The following is a 23,900-nucleotide window of genomic DNA, read 5'->3' as shown; positions in this document are numbered from 1 at the left end:
TGTAGAGGCAGTGGTGAACTTGTGTTGCAGAGTCATTCCAGCTCATGCACATTGCCTTGTTGGAGGTGAATGTGCACCAAACACAGCTCTGACCTCTCTAGCAGGGGGCAGGCTGAGTCCTGAAAAATCTTAGCATTAAAGCATTCTACTTGAGTATCTACCTAGTCTGCAATACCCCAGTATCGGAGTCCCTCATGATCTGTCATGTACCTGTGAGGCAGGGACCTGTACAGAGGGGGAATTGAGGCACAGAGGAGATAAGCGACTTGGTAAAGGTCACACAGGATGTCTGTGGCAGAGCAGGAATTTGAACCCAGGTTTCCACAGTCCCAGATTAGTGCCCTCACTATTGGACATGCCTTCCCTTTGGCCAAGATGACAACCGTCACACATGCATGCTCCTTCCCACCCATTTCAGCACGGTCTGCTTTTGAAGGAGGAACCCAGTTTTGTTGAATTCTTCCATTGTCTTTTTATGAAATTCTGTAGCTCACACATAGGCAATTCACCTGAGCCCACCAAACTCATCCAGTGCCCCGTGTGTACCCCCCCATGAAGGAGAGAGGTGACTATTAACTGATGTGGCTCAGCTTTTGCTCTCATCATTGTATTTCTCACTAGACTGCTCCATCTCTCTTTCTCCGTGCTACCCCCACCTCCTTCTGCAGACAGATGACAAGCGAGAATGCATGTGTCCTATAGACATTATCGTCCCTGCATAACTCCCTGTCCTTGCATTGTCTGGACAAGCCTGGGTGATTCCTAGCAGGAAAAAAAAAGGGGGGGTGGGGAGAGGAAGGTAATTCAGAAAAGCAAAAAGGAGGGGGAAAACCCCTCACCTCCTCACACACTCCGCATTTGGCAGCTTGTCTCAGAGTGAGAATGAGACACACCTACCTTGTGCTTGCAAGATCCAAGGGGAATTTGGTAAATTTCACACTTATTCCCAGTCTAATTCCACACACTCAAACTCTGCACAAAGGTTACTCCACTATCCAAGCAGCACAATTTGGATTCTTGCCTGTGAAAGCCACCTTCTCACTGGCTGACCCAGCTCACCTTTGTTGCCCAACCACTAGCATGCAAGGACAGGTCAAATTCTCTCTGGGCTGGTTTACCTTTTGTTTTTCCTGTTTCTGCTCCAGCTGTGCCTGCGCAGTGGGGCAGGTGCAATGGGCAGAAACCTCTTTGCCATGTCACATTCCCAGGGGAGTTGGAGCCTCTTGCTCAATGGTTGGGCAGAAGATGGGAGCATCAAAGATGATTATTCACACAGTCAAGCTCTGGCCAAGGCATCCACCTTGTGCTGGGTCAAGCAGACTCCACAAGCTAAGCAGGATTAGGTCTGCTCAGTGCTGCACTGGAGACCTCTGAAGATCAGGAAGTGAAGTTGGTGGTGTTATGGGCAGCACTATTATCTTAGGTGATTTAAATACTGCATTAAGCAGATCCCATTGTAAGTGGTAGCAGAGCTACTCTATCCTGGGGTTAGCTGTGTAACAAAATGAAAATCTCAGTAAAGTCCGTACCCAGCTAGGACTTGGGTGACTCCAGTTCAATTCCCAGCTAAAACACAGGTTTCCCTGAGTAACCTTGTGCAAATTGCTTACTCTACTTTGTGCATTCTGGAGGTAACACAGATAAATAAATCTGCTCACATAATAAGGTCAAGGGCTGTAAAAATACCTGACAGACCATAGCTGAGGGAGGTGGGCTTGTCGACTCCCACTATTGACAATTGCACATGCTCCTCTGCCACATGTTCATGGTTAGCTCCTGTCCTGCTCTCTGTGGCAGCCACTGTCACCAAGCAGCAGACTTTAGTACACTGAGTATGTTCAGCTGTGCAGGGAAGCTGCTTCCATTTGGCCAATTCCAAGGGAGGGGCAGAACCCTGGGAGTAGGAAGGGCTGGGCTATCTCAGTGTCAACATTCACCCTATTAATGGTCATTTGGTTTAATGTAATCCATTTCTGCTAAGTTTCCCCTTTTCTTTACATTTAGAGAGGCCCCGCCAATGGGGCAGGTGCTTAACTATCTGCACGAACAAAGTGGCACTATCTCCTGGAGCTTGACCTAATACCCAAATGTGGAAAGGTCCGAAGAAATAAGCACACACAAACTTGTTTAAAAAGCAGGTTAAACACAACTTACAGGCTTTCTGCAGTACAAAGCTTTGAATGGTGATTCTCTTAACTGGACCAGAAAAGCTCATCACTTAATAAACCATCTTGTTAGTCTTTAAAGTGCTACACAGTCCTGTCTTTTGTTTCAGCAAGACCAGACTAACACGGCTACATCTTTATCACAATGCCCCAGGCAGCTTGGGAACACTTTAGTGTCCTTAAAAGCATTGATAAGCTTTTCACTGTGACAGCAGGTTTTTTTTAATTGAAGTTATGGCCATCTGCTTTATTAAATAACATGAAACATTAACAAAAATCAACTTTTAAAAGATGAATGTAACATTTACTGTTCCAGAATTCCATTCACAAACAGTATCAGCTCCACTTCCTAGAAGGAAATCCAGTCAGCTGACACCACTGCTGCACAGCAAACACAACCCAGCATGAGGAAAATGCCAGATATTAGAAGAGTTTTACTTATTTTTAGGCAAATGCCTGGTTAAATAAAAACATCAGTAGGATTTACCTTACAACTTTTAGCATCACTCCACCTCTACTAATTTGCAATTCCTGTCTCCAATGACCTCACCACACTGGATTCTTGCAGAGAGGAAGGCTTCCTCTTGACTGTTTTTTGGTATCCGAATCTGTTTTAATGACATACTCTAACATTCCTAAAACAGATTTTATAACACATTGGAGTTTTCCTTTAAAATGGTTTGAAACACCCATGGACATGCAATGACCAGTGCTCATATTCTATATACTGTCTATTGACCACAGAGTGGCCTAAATTCTCCAAACTAATTTTGGCTGCCTCAGTACTTGGAGGTGCAGATTAAGATATGAACACTTGCACTCTGAAAACTAGGCCTCTTCAGTACATCTCAAGTAGGGCACTTACCAGTGGCAAAACAAGTCTTTAAGCAGCTTTGAAAACTGAAACCAACAAACACCACTGAAATTCTCATTGATATGAACAAACTCATTAGCTTAGCTGAAATGCTCAGCTCCAGGATAGGATTATGAACAGGCCACTACAGATTCAAGCTCTTACCTGGCTATGTAGAATTTGGCAAACGGGCTGTGAAATGGGTATAACCAAAGACTGCTTTCACTGACATGCTAGTTCATCACAGAATGCCATGGAAGGTCTCTACTGAAAGCCTGTTACACACTGATCAGCTTAATTACTGCAAAATGTGAGTACAATTACCAAAAGAGCGATGTATAGACACACGCCAAAAACAGTGTTCTTAAAGTTCATTAAACAGGTAAGCAGAAGGCAGCAAACGGGATGCAGGACACCATTGTTTCCCAATTTTATTTGGCCACAGAACCCTTTTAAACTCAAAAGAATTTCACGGAACCCCTAATAGCAGTCTAATATATGGAGCTGAAAAAGTAGACCACAAATAAGTAAGGATAATAATAAACAAATGCTAAACAAGGTCATGAGATCAACATTTAGTTTAAATGCATATATTTTAAAACAAAAATCACATTTAATGTGTACAAAAAATAAAGCTAAAAAACGAATATGCATTATATTGGCAGATTTCAATGCAAACAGTAGTTTTTCTTCTTGTCTTGACAAATTCTTTTTATATTTGGTTTAATACTGGAAAGTTGGATTCGCATATCTGGCGCGGCATTCAGTCAATTCCTGTATTTCGTTTTTGTTGCTGCGTAATTCGAGAACCCAGTTTCGCACAAGTATATGTTGGTGAAGAGTAACAGCTGACAAATTGCACGACTTGATAAAACTGAATATTTTTAAGATAAGCTGCCCCAAAATGTAATCAAAGAAACTTCTTTAAATTTGTATTAATTGGCCATCTGAAGTGATTTCCATTAGGTTTTCATAATCTTGCGTATAAAAACTGACTAGCTTTTCTGTTATAATTAATGGATTTCGAATCCAGTTATTGTCTTTTATGGTTGGAAAATACTTCATGATGTTTGTGTATAAATTGCGAAGATGATCTGCAATGTCCTGGCCAAGAGGGAGGGTACAGGAGAGAGCTTGGGGCAGGGTGTCAGAGCAAGCTGGGAATGCGAGCTCTTGGCGGGGGGAGGGGAGTGAGGGGGATTTGGGTGCGGGGTCTGGGTACGAGGGGGATGCTTACGAGGCTTGGCACTCTGCTGCAGCAGGGAAAGCCTTCAGGCAGCACGCTGTCATTCCCCCAGCAGGGGGGCAGGAGAGGAAGCTCAGTCCTTGGCCCCATGCAGCGGGGATCCCATCACAGCTGCAACACCAGGTCAGGCATCCCACTGACAGGATGTGGGAAGTGTAGAAAACCCAACATTCCCCGCCAGACCAGACCCTGCCACTTCCCCAGCAAGCTGGGGAAGGGCACGGGGGAGAGCGTGTGGCAGCGCATGCAGGGTAGCGAGCCAGTGCACACCTCAAGGTGGGGGGACGGACAGCCAAACCTGCGCATGCCCCAAGGGGGGGGGGGTGTCAAAGCCTCAGCCGAGTTCCACATGGCCCCTGTCGGGGTGCAGGCAGCAGTTTAAAAACACTGAAGTCCAGGAGTGGCTACTTGGTACTTTGGATCCAGCCACCCCTCCCTTTCCTGGCAGCAGCGGCCACTGTAACAAGCCATGGCCTGCACACGAGGAGAAGGAGGCTGCATGGCATCGGAAGCTCTGTGGGACAGGGGCCATCCTGCGGGGAGAGGAGGGGACTATGCAGTGGTGGGACAACTGCAGTGGGTGGTGGAGCGGCCAGAGCCGCGCATCATTAGAAGCCTGCCCCCACTGGCACAGATCCAATAGGAGCGGACTACGGGCTCTACAGAGGCTGGGGGAGTGAGTAGAATTTTCTCACGGAACCCTTAGTTTCACTTTGTGGAACCCCAGGGTTCCACAGGACACACTTCTCTCCCTGGCTGACCATTGTGTAGTTATGTAGGATGTGACTTGCAATGGGAGTGATTTGTATATGGTGCCACCAGCTAATCAAGACCACAAAAGTTGAAAAGAGATCACAAAAGCGACAAGAACGAACACACAACAATGGGGTATCTGGTATCACTAAGATGGAGTTAGTCTGGTGAACGCACAAAGATACCTCTTATGTGAAAGATATCATGTAAGCTGTTCGTAGGTTTGCTTCACATACAGGTCACAGCAAAGCCTGACTGTAATGCACTGGGGGGATTTTGAGTGAGCTTTTGCTTTTATGCCATAACAACATCATGTTAGCTAAGTTTAGGGTCTAGCAAGTGTGCTGTGATTTTATTTTTTAGGTAACCCTAATACTTTTGCTTGCTGCCCTCTGAATTTCTGCTTTGGCTTCATGTCTATTGTTAGCCAGCAGAGGGACAGCAGAGCCTGCATAGACTGGGAGGGGAGAGTTGTGCTGTCTGTAGCTGGAGTTGTCATAGAGCTGATCCCTGACAGGCACAGGCGAAGTTTCCTCATGCTGAGGGCAGGTGGGTGCAAGGTGTCTCACAAACATGGATATCTCTAGGAACGATCACACTGCCCATCGTTGGACTCCAGAGAGTCTTCATTAAATTTTTGGAGATCATGGAACAAATGATACTTGAACATAGAAAAGCAATTACTATATCAGAGTATTGCACAAGAGGCTTCAGAATTTGAGACCAAGGGGTTTTTGGTGCTCCTTTCTTGCACTCCGTTGAAAAATCTCAGCCTAGGTTAACATGCACCAGAGTCTTTGCCACTTCTAGATTTCCTGCTGTGATCTCACTCCTGGGTGTTCAGCTTTTAGACCATCAGCTCTTTGGGGCTGACACTGGAACTAGGTCCGTGCATTGGGCAGTGCCATTCCCACAGTCAATGCTAACACCACACTATGATGCCCCTCTCTGATTTAGCTATCTCATGCCAAGGGCTAGTGACATCTACATGACTGCGACTGATCCACTAAGCCCGAGGAGTTCTCTCCAAGATGACTTGGTTCTCTCTCAGATAACACTTCTGAGGAGAGAGTTGGGGTAGGATTTTTACAAGTACTTGCTCAATGTAGGTCCAAGTTGCACCACTAATTTCAATGGGAACAAACCACCATTTAAAATTCTTCTTTCAAAGGCTGAGCCACATAGGAATTCCTGGTCATTCCCACCTACCCTAGAGAAGAAGGCAGAAAACCACACTTCCTGCATTTAAGAAAGTGGCAGTCCTGTGGCTCCTATCTCCTGAACAGGAGTCTGCCCCCACTTGGCCCAGGTTTGCCTGTTACCCAGGCATCCTGCTGCTTCCCACTTCATGTTAAGAGCGGGATTTTCAAAAGCACCTTGCGTCCGTCTATTGCTGCTTCCCAGCAATCTCAATGACAAAACACCCGTCGCCTTTAATGGGAGTAGTTAGGCCACTGGCAAACACTTCTGAAACTCCTGCCCTACAGGCAGGAATGAATCATGACCAGATTTCAAACTCCAGAAACATTTTAGGCAGTCACAAAATGTAACCTTCCAGGGAAGCCTTAAGGTACCATTAAGCAAGCTGATGCTGTGATTGGAGGAGGCCTTGAGCTCACGTCCACACACTTAGGAAAATAGGCAAAGCAGGCCAGTAGCAGAGACCCCCCCACAGTATCCCATACGAAGGGGTTTTATTTTAAGCGATGCATTTGTGTGTATTTACATAAAGCATATATATAAATATGCACAAAAGCCGCAGTATTTCCAGCCAACGTGTGTAATCTGCTGCATCCTCTGATAGAGTAGTTTTGTCGTAAGATAGCAATTCCCAGAAGGAAAGGGGTGAAGTGAAATACTTTATCAGCCATGTACATATGTAAACCAGGAGCCCTGGTTGAAAAGCCAAAGCCTCTTTTTCTCTGAAACAGGGGAAGGGAAGGAACACTATTGGCTTTGAGCGTGGACAAAAATGACAGGCATGGAAACGAACTCTAATATTATCACCGTCCTATTGACCTCTGATAAACACCCAGTTATGGTTAACAGAAACAAAAAGTGATGCACCTGTTTTTAGTAATTTTTTTTAGTAATTTTTTTAAAGTATGCAAACGTTTTTTAAATTATTCAAGTGGTACAAACAATCTGTTATAAAAGAGAATTCCTGACGTTCTCTAGGGATGTAGCTTTCTCAGTTTGAAGGATCAGCTCCCCATATTTCAGTGCTGACTGGTGTGCAGCTCATTGTGGTGAAGGAGTTAATGTTCGAGCCTGAAATCCTCTGGTATAACAGGGTATTCTGCAGGCGACTGCTCACTGGTATGTGTTGCTCACAGATGAAAAAGCCTTGCCTTCCACCTGAGAATTTAAGGTGCACTTTTAGGTTTAATGGGCCTGGCTACCAGATCAGCATCTGAAGCAAGAATTCGTTCCCTGGTTTAAAGGCCTGGGAAAGATGCTTCAGATGGCAACAAATGTGCTTAATTCTCTTGGCTGAAGAATACAGATGTGGACAGAAGATGCACTCATTCGGTGTCCATCAGCAGATGACCTGAAGGAACAGAGAATACAACAACATGTAGTACTGTTATCTTTTATCAATGTTCAGCAAGGACAGAATCTCCTGCCACCCAATACACACATAGGAGAGGCTGGTACATATAGCTGTGCCAATAATATGCAGCAGCGTGGAGGTGGGGGAAGACTGAAAGTGTCCAGCTCAATGCACCTAAAAGCAACCAACCTTTGTCATGGGGGCAAAGAAACAGACCCCTAAGTGAGTTCCAAAGGCCATGGTACCCTCAGTCAAATGCCCATTCAACTTAAATACTGTTGCTCTCCAATGTTAGGGAAAAAAGTTTTAATACACGCAGAATAAAGATAAGCAGAAGGAATGGAGAAGAGGAGAAAGACAGAAAAAAGGAGAGAGAATGAGCTAGGGGGGAGGGAGAGAGGGAGAATGAGAAAGAAGGGGGAGGGAGCGAAAAAGCACACGCGCGTACCCATCTGGGCAATGCATCACATTGAAATTGCCCCGCATTAAAAATTCACCAGCCAGTGAATTTTCAAGGGATTTGTAGTAATTAGATGACAAAATGCTGGCAAATCTCAGGCTTGCCGAAGATGTTACTCAGGGGTCAAAGACTCGACACTTTTGGCTGGGTAATTTGTAAGTGTCAATCACACTCAGCCATCAGAGAGAAAGGAAAGATCTAACGGCTGAATTCTAACTAAGTCCAACGTTCTTGCCTTCAGCCACCCTGTCTGCTATCATCCCACCTCGCTCCTGCCTTTACTGAATGCAAACGCAGCCGCTGCCTCTCACAGGGGACTCGAGACACAGCAGTTAAAACACAGATTCCTTTTTTTAAGCTTCCCGTTTTTGATTTTTAAAACCCGGAGTGAGTATAACCTGCACGGTTATTTCCCACATGGCTAGAAAGACAACTGCATGGCAGTATAATGAGAGCCCTTGTCACTATGAATCTTTCCCTGGGCTCCACAAATCCCACTTCTCCAACTGGTGAAAGAATGCACAGTGTTCAAGGCTTTCAAGAGATGACCCTAAATGAAGACTTGGCCACGTCTCACTGCTTGGCATGTTGGGATTTTCTTATTTAGTTCCTTGTTATGTTCTTAGAAACACGACCTTTTATCTCTCCTCTTGTGGTCTCCCTGATTCCCAGGAGAAAACAACAAACCAAAACAAAGCACCTGCAGTTTAATTAGCCTCATTATGATAAAAAACCAAAGTCTACTTAGGCTGCCACAGAAGACCCAGGCTCTGATCTTGCAACGTGTTCCACATCACAGGAGTTCTCTTATGCTCATGGGCAGGCCCACTAGATCCATGGGGATAAGGACCAGTGCAGAGGCCTTGTTGCATGGAGCCCAAGGAGTCTCAGTGAGCAAACTGAGTAATAAATCCAGAGTGCGGTAATCCAGGGGAAACTGCTGCATGAATGACACTGACCTGAGATAGGAGGAGAGAGGAGAGGGTTTATTCATTTTCCTTACTTTCTAACCAGGATGCTCTCCCCTGGCGCACTCCCTTGCACAAAGCTTAGGCACAAGTCAGAAGTTTGGGACTGCAATAGAAATGGCAGCTCAGTGAAGGGCAAGATGAGGTGTGGCATGCAGTCTCTTATGAAAGGGTCACCAGCGTTCAGTCACCAAGCTAGAGACCCAAAGCCAGAGGAAGGGAGAAGCACAGAACGGGGGATCAAGGTTTACTGGGCTCTGTCATAGACTTCCTGAGCCAAACTCTGCTCTCGCTTGCACTGGGCTCAATCCAAAGTGACTTCACTTCAGCCCACTCTGTAGTGGCTTCCATTTTAGGGTCTTGATTCAAATGATGCTCTAGCTTGCAGGACACCGAACACTCCAACTCAGATGCAGTGTAGCATTTGGGCAAGTGCTTATCCCCAGTGAAGTCAGTGGGATTACTCACATGCTGAAACGTAAGCATCTGCGTAGAAGCCTGGCTGGATCAGGGGTGGGCTTCAGCATTTTGCGGTACTGAGCCTTTGAGCCACACAACCTCCCAGAGAGTGAGTAGCTCCATTCCACAGTTGAGGAAATGGAGACGCCAAAAGGTTTGAACATTTGGCCTTAATGTGGATGCCTGAATGTAAGAACCTACATCCCTTTTTTGAGCCCACTGGCACTGATGGGGGGAAATGGCAGCTTAGTAGCCTCGACATCAAGCTAAACTCAGTCAGGTACCTATCGTTAGGCATTCAGTTTTGGAAGTGCTGGTGTAAGTGGATTGACCAACACCATCACCACCACCATGGTAAAGCCCTAAAGCAATGGTGGGCAAGCTGGCTGCCAAGCTGGTGGATCTGGCCCGCGGCTGTCCTGCCACTCCTCTGCCCCCAGTCCATTCAAGACCTGCGGATGGGGGAGTGTGCGAAGTCTTTCCTCCCCCACCAAGGGCACCCAGCAGCTAGACAGAAACGCTGGCTGTTTTAAAATTGGCGGTGTTTCTCTCTAGATGCCACATGCCCCTGGCAAGGCGGGGGCAGGAGGCGAGAGAGCGCATTGCGCAATGCGGCACCTAGAGGGAACTGCAGCACCTAGAGGGAATTGCTTAAAATGGAATACTATTCCGTTTCAGTTTTTGCGATTGGGGCTTTTTTCCGGAAAAGACTACTGGGCTGTCTACACTGGCCCTTTTCCGGAACAGGGTTCTGGAATAAGGACTTATGCCCGAGCGGGAGCAGAATAGTTTTTCCGGAATAGCAGCTGATTTTGTACAGTAGAGCATCGTTGCTTTTCCGGAAATTCAAAGGCCAGTGTAGACAGCTCGCAGCTTATTCCGGAAAAGCGGTTGATTTTCCGGAATAAGTGGCCCAGTGTAGACACAGCCTATGTGTTTCAGGTCAGGACTCTGCTGACCCAAATTTCACTCAAATTTATAGCAGTCACCTGACTGCCTTTGATGAAACAACAACCCTATAATTCATAGCTGCTTATTCATCCCATGTTTAATGAGATGTAACGAAAACTGATTGATTCACAAAAGTGTGTACAAGTTATTTTAGGTCGCCAAAATCTCAGGGGTGTGTGTCTAGTTGCATTCACTTCACCTATGCTTTTAAGTATTTAAAGGATAGCATTGCTCACACTAAGCCCTGTGGTTCATATCTGTTTCCGGGCTGCCAGCAAGGAGGAAGGAAAAGTAGGAGTAGAGGTGAAGGTGTAGAACCATCATGAAAACCCAAAGGCAGGTGGTTAACCCTATCCTTTTCACACAGTTGAGGCTAGGCACTGTGGCAAACAAGACACTCAAGGGAACCTGCCTTATGTCAAGCGGACAATTTGGGCATCTAAAAACCAAGTAGTTTAGGGTAGGTGCAGCTGACCTATCAGTTAGATCTCATGGCAATGCAGTTCTACTGCACCCAACAAAGAATTCCCCCCCATACTAAAAAAATCTAAGTCTCTGTAAACAGCCCTCCTCTTGGATTTCTCCTGTGTGTTTTGTAAGATTCTGCTTGTTACAGAAACACAGGAACAGAAGATGTCTGCAAATAAGAGATGCACTTTGAGTGTGCGTAACAAACTTGCCAAATCTCACTGAAGGATGGTACGACCATCCTATCAATGGTAACTCACTCAAACAGCATTTTGTTGATCTTGGCCCTTAGAAATGCCCATTGTAAGTGAACTAAGGGTCTGTTAACATTACTTTAGATTTTGCCTTAATTTAAAAAGTGATTTAACAACTGAGAAATGCTGCCTAACAACAGGGCAGATTTGAGTTGAGGCTATTCTTGTTAGCCAATAGCAGGATTTTAGTTCTATTATAAACATTTAAATACCATTAATTTTGTGTTAGGCCACCTAGAACATTGCAAAAGTTTTTTTTAATCGTTATTTACATTGAAAGACAAACAAACATGGTAAATGCACACTGGCAAGTAGATGAGGTCAGAGCTAAGATGTCATGAGTATTTTATCTTTACATTTTACATGCTTCCTTCCATTTTTTTTTTGGTAGTGGAACTTTAACTTTTAATTTCTTAGCTTTCAGCCATTTGTGTTTTTAAGCTACAACATTCTACAAAGGTTGTTATCCCTCCCTGTAAATTACCGGTAAATATTTACAACTTTAATTCAATGAATTTTTCCCTTGATAATATATAAATTACAAATCTAATCCCCCTCCCCTCCACATGCACAGGGTGAAAGAGTCAAGCCACTGCTGTGATGATATCCCATTGATGGTCTAACAGATCAAACTCTGCTCCAAGGGAGATGTTCTCTACAATTACAAAGGATCCATACAATGGAAAATATTGTGTCTGAAGTCTCTTAGGCTTCAGTTGATCAAAACACTTAGGATAAAGCTCTCGAAAGGATGTAACCTATGAGCATAAGCTGTACTAAAGACTCATGGACCTCAGGCTTGGTCTACACTATAATGTTATTACCATGATTGTAAGTCCCCCACTAAATCAACTTCACCTGCACGCGAGACATTGCACTTAGATTGTCAATGCAGACGCTGTATTGCTTCTAGCAGACTGCATTGGCTATCGACCTTGGCAGCTAACAGCTGGCGCCCCTGCTGCCCAGCGCCTGCTGACAATGCCCAACATAGCAGAGCTTTGGTTCCCCAACCAGTGCAAGCACTCCTAGCAAGGACACTCACCATCATGCAAAACTGATGTCATTACTGCAGTGGTTGTGCATTCACATAACTTAATTTAGGTGTCATTAAGCAAGACTGATCCTCCAGTCTTGTTCTGCAGTTCCAGGAACGTGCAAATTGCCACATGGGATCAGCACAGTGCATTCTCCTGTCTGACACTGGCCAGGACCAATGTCTTCAGAGCATGGTTCCAATAATCTTGCAGTATACAATTGTGGAACATTTAGCCTATGGTGGAAGTTCTGCCATAAAACCTGACACTAAGAGATCACTTTCTGCCCGGGAACAGGCTGATACCAAAAATCCATTGTTTAAGGACTCTGTCATATTATACATCATCCAGACCTCCCTTCTTAGCACACCTCATTTTCTGCACCCTCTGGTTTTTGCTATCATGCCATGACAAAAGAAAATGCAGCAGAGTTTCCATGTAATATTAAGGACACATTGATCATGGGCCATCTAATCCAGGAGACTGTCTCCAACAGCAGCCAATGCAAGATGTCTCACAGCAGAGAAATCCCCCAACACCTCCTATAAACACCCTCCCATATGACACGATGCACTACAGGAGGAAGTTTCTTCGAAGCTTAGTCCTTTGATGGTTTTATAGTCTGGGATGAGGATGAAAGCTCATCTAATTGCATTCTAGTACAAAGCCAAATGTTAGTCTTATTATTCATGCATCTAACCTTTTATTAAAAATGTCACCAAGATATTTGATAAAGCAGTATCATGCCTCAGTGAGTTCCACAAGTTAAAAAGGGAAATAGTTTCAAGGAGACAAACAAGGCTTTCTTGGCACAATTGCCTATTATATATGTAACTCATCTCAACTCCTCTTGCTCAACTTTCCAATGAAACACTTCTATTTATAAGCAATACTGTGTGAGTGTGCAATCACTTACAGAGAATCTTTGCTCAATCTTGTACCCAGCCATAAAGTATGACAGTGATCTGATGGGAACTGCTCCCATCAGTCACGACACATGCAGTAAGCTTGCAGAACAATAGGAGGGAACAAAGGCAGGCACAGGCTCTCAAATTCTGCTGCCACACACCACCAGCTCAAGCTGCACTGCCGTGGTTTGACACGCTCACAGCCTTTCATGTGAATTCCTGCCTTGTGCTCCCAACGCCTGTATTCTCTCTATGGCTAAGGAAGGCAACAGCAATAAGAAAGGAGAATCCACAGCTGAGGGGGAAAAGGAGGTGGACACAGAGGGCATGTCTAAACTACATCCCTCTTTCAAAAAAGAGCTGTAAATTGGACAGATCAAAATTACAAATGAAGCTGGGATTTGAATTTCCCGTGCTTCATTTGCATAATGGTAGCCATGCGTTTTCGAAAACGGGTATTTCAAAAGTGAAACCACTGTCTAGATGCGGTTCTTTTGAAACTCCCCACCTTTTTCAAAAGATCCTGTCATCAAAAAATGGGGTTTACAGGATCTTTCGAAAAAGGTTTTTTTTCCCCACAAAAGAACTGTGTCTAGACAGTGGTTTCACTTTTGAAATACCCATTTTCGAAATAATACACGGCCTTCGTTAGGCAAATGAAGAGTGGGAAATTAAAATCCCAGCTTCATTTGCAATTTCGATCTGTCTAATTTACATCCCTCTGTCGAAAGAGGGATGTAGTCTAGACACAGCCAGAGGGCAAAGGTTCTGGAGTTCCACCAGCTCTTTATCTTTTCGAGTGGCATAGGGGAGGTGATCACCTCTACAAAGAACTACAGTTTTGTGTCTCTCCAATTTAAACACACAGAAAGAAACTAGTGTGGAAGAGATTAACCAATTAGCCTGTGTGTGTGCTGGGGGGGAGGGGGGGAAGAGAATGAGCTGGCTCCAATTTTTACTCTGAATTCACTGTTCAGCGAATTCTGGCCTTGCCTAAAAGAGCTATAAGGAGGTTTGAGGAGAGGTGGAAGTTCCTAGATTACTAGTGGTTATCTTCTGTGCCTACTCAGAGCTTTGCAGGCCCAAGAGATTAGTGTTTCTCTGGGTGCTAGGAAACTCAAGGAGAACTGTAACAACTGTACCACACACGGATAAAGAGTTTAGTCACCATTCCTCCCTTGTGGATCAACTGGGTGTGTGCAGCACCTCAGCTTAGCTGGAGAACCAGCATTGATACTGAGGGCTACAGGGTCCAGAGTCTAGGAACACTTTCCCCCCTTCCCCAAAAATGCACTCTCGCGGAAACTTGCAAAAGCACCACTCCACGGATGTTAAGACCAGAAGGGACTACTCTGATCACTAAGCCTCTCTCCCCAGATAATGCAGGATCATTTAAAAACTTAGAAAACTGCTGCTCCCATTTGGTTTAGGGTAGTTCATTCATTCCACATGAACACCATGAGCTGGCTCAAATATACTAGGTGAAAGCCACAGGTCCCTTCCACATTGCTCCCTCCACTAAGGCTTCGAACCCCACTACAGAGACCAGCAACTCAATTCTAGACCTTACTCCAGAAGGCAATGGAATACTACATGGGGCTCCAGTGCAGATGCAGAAATCAACTACTGAAGGCACTTGCTGCGGATGCCCTCCTCAGGGATGCTCAGATGCCTGCTTTCCACACTTGCCCCTTCCATTTCCATGCCTTGCTGACAGATTTTCATGCTATTTCATCGGCATACAGCGCTAGTTTGCATATTTCACTGATTCAGGTCACATCGTGTACACATATGCCTCAGCCAACATTTGTTGATATTCTCTCTACCTCTCTCCCAGTTCCTGTTTGGGGTGAAAGCCTTCCTTATTAGCCAATTTGGATACCCATTTACTGTGAATTACTGAGCCTGATTATTATTCATGAATGGATAAATCTGAAATCTCAGTCTCTGCCATGTGGTTTTTCTCCCTCTCGAATGCATATATTTAGGGAAAATTGGAAGCAATATGTATCTCACTTTCTCTCTCTCACACCCCCCGGAGAAGGGAAATTTGGATTGTGACTTCTCCCAGCCCTAATTTACTTTTGAGCCAGCATGTGTGGATCTGTCACAATCAGCACTGATATTTAGATGGAACAGGAATGCAGGTGTATATTAGCATTGTGTTTCTTGCAAGCACAGGGGGCTTAGGCAAGGAATGCCTTACACTAGAGCAAGAATGGAAACTGGAGGTTAGGGACACTGAGCCAACACCACCCAGGAGCAGGGATGTAAGCGACTAGGTGAGTTATTACTCGGCTAGTTGCTTCTCTCTCTCCCCCTTATTGCCTCTATCAGAGGCAGCAAAGGGGGGAGAGCAGGTGCAGGTGCAGGTCCAGTGCTGGGGGGAGCTGATTAAAAGCCAGTTCCCCCCAACACCGTCTCCGTGGAGGGGAACAGGGGAGGCACAAGTGCAGCAGGGTACTGAGAGTGAGATAGAACTCAGCTGTCCCAGCTCGTGCCTGGTCCCAGACGCTGCACCTCTGCTTTCTAAATGTATTAAGAGCCAGGCAGCTCTTACTAATTTTAAAAGGCTGAGCTGCAGTGGGGTTAGCTCCCAGGGCCAGAAGCTAACCCTGCTGTAGCTCTGCAGTTTCCCCCCTTATCGACTAATCGAGTAGTTGATAGAAATTCCATTGACTACCCGATTAGCTGATTAAACGCAGTTTAACATTCTTACCCAGGAGGTCCGAGACACGGAGAATTTTGACTGCTGGATGCAGGAGGCTTAAGGACACATTCCAGCCCAATGCACACAGCACTGGCTTATGAGGCTGAGAGCAAAAGTCCGACAATGCAGGAGTAGTTTAGGGCTGCCATGCAATTTTCTATAATTGATATCAGGTTTTCCAGCAGGGTAGGTAGAGGGTTTTTAAAATTTAAAGGGCATAAATAATGATGAAGGAACGTAATTACTAGCTAAGAAGAGACCCCAAAATGGTACATTAAAAACAAAACAAAATACACCCTCAAAGAAATCATAGCACATCTGCACAAGCAGTGGGGACTTGGACTATGGACTCCGCAGTAATCATCACTGGCACTCACTGCATGCTGCACGTTCCAGCCAGAGAGCTGCAAGATATTTACAGATGGGGAAACTGAGACAAGGTTAAGCATCTTGTTATGCAGTGAGTCAGTGGCACAGCTGACTCCACATTGAGACCTACCTCATGGGCCACAACATCTGAGATTACTCAGGGAAGCACTCACACAGTACTTGATAACCCCACACTAATCACCACATTTTCTAGCTGCACTTGCAGTCAAAGAGAACGATGGAGGGAGTGCTACCTAATGGACAATGTACAGGACTAGACTAAGGAGACCTGTTTTCAATTCCTAGCACGTCACCTGCCCATGCCTCAGTTTCCCCATCTAAAAATGGAGATAACAATCCTGACCTCATTCATAAAGTGCTTTGAGAGCCACGGAACTCAGACTTTACTGGTATAACTCTAAACTAGAGCTTACTCATGGGAGGGGAATACTGTGTCCTTTTTGGAAACTTCAGCTGAAACACCAAGCTGCCTGCTTGAGCATTCAGGTACTGTTCAGCTATAGGAACCTGACTGTTTGTGGACCTGGGCTGAACCCCTACAATCTGCACACACAGATTGGGATATCAGCAGCATGGTTCAACTGCAGGTTTCCTCTTCGGAAAGTCTGGCACAGTTTTCAATTGCTTTACTAATCCAATGGCACTCAAAATGGGAGAGAGAGTGCATGGGATGTGTCTGCTGTGGAGAAAAGTCTGCAGGAGAGGAGCCACAGAGAACGACACCACCACCTTTTCCTTCGTGGGTCAATAAGAACAGCTACAGGGTAACAGAAGAATGACCACTGGCACTGAACCACAGAAATAAAGGGACACAAACACACACCACCCTTGCAACAATCCAGCAGCTAGCTGGAGCTCGGATGTAGAAAGGCAGTGAGCATGCTACAATAAAACAGCCAGATGCAAGTTCTTCCTGCATCCCCAGCAAAGGGCTGGAAAACAACATTAACCGTGTCTGCAGCTTAGAGATGTATGTAGGGCCTTGTGACAGAATACACCCCTACACTCACTGTAGTAATCTTTGTACAAGATATGCCTTGTAAGATTTCATTTGAAAACTCATAATTTGCTGTTCAGTACTATCCTGCTCTAAAATGTGTGGCAAGGCTGTATACGAAGTTAGGATTCTCCCAGTATGATGCTAGGAGTGCATGTTCAAGATCCACATAGCACCAAACTAGTCCAAAAGGCCTGTCTTGAACAAGAGTGACTTTGCTTTAATTTGCATTTAAGCAGTAAACAGTGTCATCAAGTAGGAAGGGAAAGCAAAGCTCAGATAGGGGAAAAAACCCCAGCAGGGAACTTCCTTCCACACAGACACAGTCTCCTAGTTTTCAGCTAGAAATATTTTTCAAATGGGAATTCAAACTTTAAAAAGAAGACTCACACACTTCAAGAGACCCCTCTTTCTCTACTTGCCCTCCTCAGTCTCTGTACCTGAGAAGATAAAAGGAAACAGCCCGTGGACTCTGGGGGAAGGATTCTAAGCTGAAAAGTTGATCAGCAATCTGGTGGAGCACGTGGTAAGCAAAGTTTGCTTTCAAACTCACGAGCATTTCATAGAATCATAGGACTGGAAGGGACCTCGAGAGGTCATCGAGTCCAGCCCCCCGCCCTCAAGGCAGGACCAAGCTCCATCTACACCATCCCTGACAGATGTCTATCTAACCTGTTCTTAAATATCTCCAGAGAGGGAGATTCCACCACCTCCCTTGGCAATTTATTCCAATATTTGACCACCCTGACAGTTAGGAATTTTTTCCTAATGTCCAGTCTAAACCTCCCCTGCTGCACTTTAAGCCCATTACTCCTTGTCCTGTCCTCAGAAACCAAGAGGAACAAATTTTCTCCTTCCTCCTTGTGACACCCTTTTAGATATTTGAAAACCGCTATCATGTCCTCCCTTAATCTTCTTTTTTCCAAATTAAACAAGCCCAGTTCATGAAGCCTGGCTTCATTGGTTATGTTCTCTAGACCTTTAATCATTCTTGTCGCTCTTCTCTGTACCCTTTCCAATTTCTCCACATCTTTCTTGAAATGTGGCACCCAGAACTGGACACAGTACTCCAGCTGAGGCCTAACTAGTGCAGAGTAGAGCAGCAGAATGACTTCATGAGTTTTGCTTACAACACACCTGTGGATACAACCTAGAATCATATTTGCTTTTTTTGCAACAGCATCACACTGTTGACTCATATTCAACTTGTGGTCCACTATGACCCCTAGATCCCTTTCCGCCATGCTCCTTCCTAGACAGTCGCTTCCCATCTTGTATGTATGGAACTGATTGTTCCTTCCTAAGTGGAGCACTTTGCATTTCTCTTTATTAAACTTCATCCTATTTACCTCTGACCATTTCTCTAACTTGCTAAGGTCATTTTGAATTATGTCCCTATCCTCCAAAGAAGTTGCAACCCCACCCAGTTTGGTATCATCTGCAAACTTAATAAGCGTACTCTCTATCCCAATATCTACATCGTTGATGAAGATATTGAACAGTACGGGTCCCAAAACAGACCCTTGAGGAACTCCACTTGTTATCCCTTTCCAGCAGGATTTAGCACCGTTAACAACAACTCTCTGACTACGGTTATCCAGCCAATTATGCACCCACCTTATCGTGGCCCTAAGTTATATTTGCCTAGTTTATCAATAAGAATCTCATGCGAGACCGTATCAAATGTCTTACTGAAGTCTAGGTATATGACATCCACCGCTTCTCCCTTATCCACAAGGCTCGTTATCCTATCCAAGAAAGCTATCAGATTAGTTTGGCATGACTTGTTCTTCACAAACCCATGCTGGCTATTCCCTATCACTTTATTACCTTCCAAGTGTTTGCATATGATTTCCTTAATTACCTGCTCCATTATCTTTCCTGGGACAGATGTTAAACTGACCGGTCTGTAGTTTTCTGGGTTGTTCTTATTCCCCTTTTTATAGATGGGCACAATATTTGCCCTTTTCCAGTCTTTTGGAATCTCCCGTCTTCCATGATTTTTCAAAGATCATAGCTAAAGGCTCAGATACCTCCTCTATCAGCTCCTTGAGTATCCTGGGATGCATTTCATCAGGACCTGGTGACTTGCTGACATCTAACTTTATTAAGTGATTTTTAACTTGTTCTTTGTGTATTCTATCTTCTAAACTTACCCTCTCTCTGCTTGTATTCACTACGTTAGGCACACCTCCAGACTTCTCAGTGAAGACTGAAACAAAGAAGTCATTGAGCATCTCCGCCATTTCCAAGTTTCCTGTTACTGCTTCTCCCTCCTCACTGAGCAGTGGGCAAATACTAAACAAATTAGTAAACAAATACTAAAAATACTAAACAAATACTAAAAAGCATCCAGAAACCCAAAGACCTCAGCCACGATTTTCCAAGAGGCTACTCATTCTGGATGCCTAGTTTAAGTTTTTCCAGAAGTGCTAAGCACCTCTCCTCTAAAATTCACAACTCAGATGTCCTCAAAATAGGGACTCTCAAAAACACTGTTGAAAATGTCAGTCCATAGGTTTATTATTGTTTGTATTAAACCAGTATTATTGTTGTCCCTTCATAGATATTGCTGCCATAGAGGCCTTTAACAATAAGTTAAAGCACAGTTACATTACACTATAGTACTTTAACTTAGTAAAAAAGCTGAATTCTGATAAACCCTGTCCCTGTTCTCTTTCCGGTCTTTGGTCTACAATTATCTACTACCCAATATACAACTGAGCTGGATTCTTAGCTGGTGTATATTAGCAGAGATCCATAGAATTCCATGACCTGTGCTAATTTATACCAACAGAGGATCTGACCGACAACACTTATTTTGACTATATATTTTGTTCTGAGTCTGTACAGCATTTAAGCACAATAGGGTTTTGATCCATGAGTGGGATGCTAGGGAGTGCCATAAACCAAACAAAAAATAATAATTCTCACCAAAAAAAAAAAAAACCACATTAAGATGGAGGTCATGTTGAGAACATAAATAAGGCTAAAAAGCAATATAAGGATATTCAGTGAATTAATGATAATATAAGTGAGAAGAGTTTGTATTATTCCATCATTAGGTTCCTTTGAGATCAAAAAAGATCTCATGATGGGGCGCTACATTTCTTAAAGGACCCCTTTAAAATTTCATTTCAGTCCAAACTAATTAACGGATATACTTGTATGCTGTCAGAAAATCCCTTTTGAGTAAGCACTGTAATTTCATGGGCAGGCTTTATAGTGTTCTTCATATATAACAAAGAGGTTGAAACCTTGCTCTAAGAGCAGAAATCAACTCAAATTTTACCATGGAGCAGTGATCAGCACCTCTATAATATTTTCTCTCTCTCTGTCACTCACTCTGTCATTCACTCACTCACAAACATGTAGTGGTGATCAACACCCCCATAACAATACATATACACACATACATGCATCTATTATATATGTATATAGATGTAAAAACTTCCTCCATCAATATTAAAAGAAATCTGTTTGAAACTAAATTGTCTGAAAAATTGGCCAAAGCCAACTGCTGAATGAGATAAGTATCATTAAGGGAAAAGAAAGTCTTCATTACTTTCAAAGAGGAAAAGCCTGCACACCAATGGGGAATAACATGTTTTAAAACATATCAAAGGGTTAAATTAATTTTCATTCAAATTTAAATGTGAGAAGGCTCCCTCCCCGCCCCCCCCCCCCGCGCCTTTGAACATTTGACTGGCAACCATTTCATATTTCAATCTCGGCAGAACAAATTGAATTAGATGTTGAAACCAAACTCTGCTCTGTTCTCTAAAGCCTACATGCTCTGCTTGCGCTAATCCTTTTCGTCGCTGCTACAGAGCACAGAGACGCTCAGCAAGAAATCTGCCCTGCAATAAAAGACAATAAGAAAGGAAGGGGGGAGGGAAACCCAATAAACCCATAGCCCCGTAAAGCTTGGCTTAAGTTGTCTTCCACGTGAGTTTTAAAAGACTAGAGTCAGAACCCCTATTCTGCCCCCCGCTTCTTGCTGTCATCAGGGTAGAATGGATATTGACTATTTGTCGTCTTTCTACTCCTCTACTTGCTCCCTAACCATTTTATACATAACTTTTTGAAAATAAAATAAACGCTGGAGCTTTTAACTAGAATCCTGACCTATCTTTTACATGATTTCAATTCACCCATACGCAGCCTTCTAGTTCTCAATTCCAAATATGCAAATTCCATCCACTCAGGCCAAGTGGAACCCTTCCTATCAAAAGATGCATCTCTACCCAGCTTGTCTTCTCAATTTCATATTGTGACATAAGAATCGTGATGACCTCACAGCTATTCTGAGATCAAGAACAGATCTTTGTTATTTCCTCCCCAGCAGCACAACAGTACCGGTACTGTAAACTGAGCAGGAGACAGGAAGGCCACAATTGTGAATCATTTACATTGCAATAACTCTTTGGAAACCTGTCATGGTTCAGGCCCCATTGTTCTCGGATCTCTACAATTAAAGCAAGACAGTGTCCCTGCCTCAAAGAGCTTGCTATCAGTCGTATCCCCATCCCTTTTACTGACAAACTGACACACCACTTTAATCTTTCTGTGCCTCAGTTTACACACCTGCAATGTGAGTACAATGTCCAACCTGCCTCTTATAAGAGTTGGGTTTGCACAGTGGAAAGCACTGTACAGGACTATAATGGCATTTAGTGCAATAGCCTTTCTCCACTGCAGAGATGAACCTAAATCTCAGGCTTGGGGGGGAGAAGGGGAGGTCAAGCAAAAGTGAGTTTGTCTATTACCTACTGGACGTTTGGTCAAGTAACAAAATGAATAATATAGGTAACAGATTCATAGATTCCAAGGCCAGAAGGGACCACTGTGACCTCTTGTCTAATCTCCTGTATAATACAAGTCAGAGAACAGTTCCATAAGAATTCCTAGAGCAGAGCTTTTAGAAAAAACATCCAATCCTGATTGTAAAAAAATTATCAGTGATGGAGAATCTACTATGGCCACTGGTAAATTTTTTTCAGTGGTTAACATCCCTCATTGTTGAAAACTAACCCCTTAAAACTGAATTTGTCTAACAGCCACACCTTACTGCCTGAAGTAGATGGCCACCACTATCATGCATACGGTGAACACCTGAGAGGCCATAGGTAGGCCAAGGGGGAGAACCGCAAACTGCTGGGGCTTGTCACCTACCACAAGCCATAGAAAATGTTTGTGCCCCCTGAATATCATAATATGGAAATATGCATCTTTGAACTCAAGGGCAGCATGCCAACCTCCTGGATCCAGGAGGGGATGATAGAGGCCCTTGTGCCTCACCAGATAGCAGTTCAATCTGAGAAGGTTCAGAATGGATCAGAAACCTCCGTTGGCCTTGGGGATCAAAAACAGTGGGAATAAACTCCTTGGTTCCTATAATGGTGCGGAACCTCATTTAATGCCCCAATCTGCAGCAACCCTTTGACTTTTTGCAGAAGTTTTTTGTGAGAAGGGTCTCTCAAGAGGGATGGGGAGGGTGAGTGAGGTAGGAGTGGGTGGAGGAGAGCTAGAGTGTATAGCCCTGCCACAGCATGCCCAGGACCCCTTGATCTGTAGCAAGGAGCACCATGCAGAGTGATAGGGGCGCAAATGGTGGGAAAAGAACACACGGGAAGAATCCAGAAGTCAGACACATTTTGGGCACTCCTTGGACACAGCCTTGGAATGGGTGGAGCTCAATTGGGAAAAGATGGATTATCTTTTCCTGAATCCCTTATATTTGCCCTGCCCCACATCCTGACAAGATTGAGAAGGTTTAGCAGGGGAAGTCTGTGGCTTTTTATGTATAGGTCCAGGGATGTACAATCTGAATATACAGAGGGTGGTGCAGGAATCTTTCAAGCCCTGCAGCTTAGTATCCATCTGTTCCACAAACAAGGCTGCACCATTGAAGGGGAGGTCCTATATAGACTGCTGCACCTTGGAGGAGAGACTGGACATGAGTAACCAGGATGTCCTTTTTATGGACACCACTGACACCATGGTATGGGGCTGCAGCATCTGCTGTGTCTGAAGCGGTCTGATGTGCAGCCTTAGCTGCCGTAGCCCCTGTCACTGCCATATACAGATTATATATATATATATATATATGTATATAATCACCTCAACTTTAAATCAGATGTTTATCTGAGCTTGAATAATAGTCCTGCGTCAAATATATAGCTGGTGCCACTGGAATCTATAACCACAACATTGCGAGTCCTAATCTCAGTCAAACTCTTTCTTCAAGTCCTCTGGAAAAGAAGGCTCAAACTTTGCTATAGCCTGCCACATGTTCACATCATAAAGGACTATGAGGGCCTTGATTGGCCATTTGGAGGTGAAGGCTGGAGGATGAATAAAATATACATCCAAATAAACCAAGTCTCTTTGAGCTGATCCTGCCTCTCATGGTGGTTGACAGTCTCCACCACCAGGGAGTTTGGGGAGGTACCTGTGTCTCTTGGCAGGAACAAAGTACTTGCGTTCTGCCCAGTGGAGATGCAGACAAAGAGAAGAGGGGGTTTGCCACAAGGCATTGTTTATTTTGGCCACTCTGTTTTAGAGCAGTAGGGCCACTATAGATGGGGATGCCTGTCTCAGCCCTCCAAAGAGAGTATCTTCTGGCTCTTAGTTTCTCTGCCTGGAAATTCAGGTTGGTAGCCACCCTCTTATGGAACTCTTGGTGAGCCTGTGTGTCATCCTGGGTAACCTCGGGAGGAGGTCC

The 23,900-nt window shown here is 44.4% G+C and overlaps 1 protein-coding gene across 2 annotated transcripts in view; it reads right to left on the bottom strand.

Moving 5' to 3' along the window:
- Nucleotides 1-3,431: 3,431 nt before the first annotated feature.
- Nucleotides 3,432-23,900, bottom strand: part of RBM19 (RNA binding motif protein 19) — a 157,277-nt gene continuing 136,808 nt past the window's right edge. The window contains exon 25 of one of the 2 annotated variants that reach the window (XM_075898196.1): nucleotides 3,432-7,568. The gene's annotated coding sequence lies outside the window, so the exon portion shown is untranslated. Of the gene's footprint in view, nucleotides 7,569-7,617; nucleotides 8,991-23,900 lie in introns of those variants that run through there. The other variant, XM_075898197.1, reaches the window with a different exon arrangement.

Source organism: Pelodiscus sinensis, chromosome 15 (genome assembly GCF_049634645.1).
Source record: "Pelodiscus sinensis isolate JC-2024 chromosome 15, ASM4963464v1, whole genome shotgun sequence".
Classification (NCBI taxonomy): Eukaryota; Metazoa; Chordata; order Testudines; family Trionychidae; genus Pelodiscus; species Pelodiscus sinensis.
This window is presented reverse-complemented; position numbering and strand designations above follow the sequence as displayed.